Source organism: Penaeus monodon, chromosome 15 (assembly GCF_015228065.2).
Source record: "Penaeus monodon isolate SGIC_2016 chromosome 15, NSTDA_Pmon_1, whole genome shotgun sequence".
NCBI classification, from domain to species: Eukaryota; Metazoa; Arthropoda; class Malacostraca; order Decapoda; family Penaeidae; genus Penaeus; species Penaeus monodon.
In genome coordinates, this window is record NC_051400.1 from 12,778,096 (window position 1) to 12,778,611 (window position 516).

Sequence of the window (516 nt, forward strand, 5' to 3'; positions counted from 1 at the left end):
ATAATCTACGAGTGGAATAAACTCTATATTTACTGCTGAGCTTTGTATTGTTTACACTTCTGCTTTGTGAAGTTTTCAAAGAGGCATGTTTACAAAAGTTCCGTTATACCTTATCCCGTTATTTACTCTTTTTTCGGGATGCTCGGGATGCTCTGCTACAAGAATACCTCAGAAACGTATTGAAAAGAGAGTTTCCTATAGCTAGCTTACTGTTTTCTTTTCAAGCTGCTACATTCCATTACGTTATCAATCTCAACCATTTTGTCATGACGCAATTATAAATGTTATAAATCTTTCTAATTATACAATTCACACTACTATTATAGTGCATTTCACTTTCATTTAATACAAAATATACGGTTTTACATACAACTGTGCATTCATGGACAAGCAAGGATGGAGGTTTCCTCTACGGGTTTTGTGTTTACTTCAGCTTCTATTGTGTTGTGGAAAAGGAGAAAGGAAACAAATGTATAAAGTGTTTTTTTGTGTTTTGTTCATGTCCCCTAGCAGCAT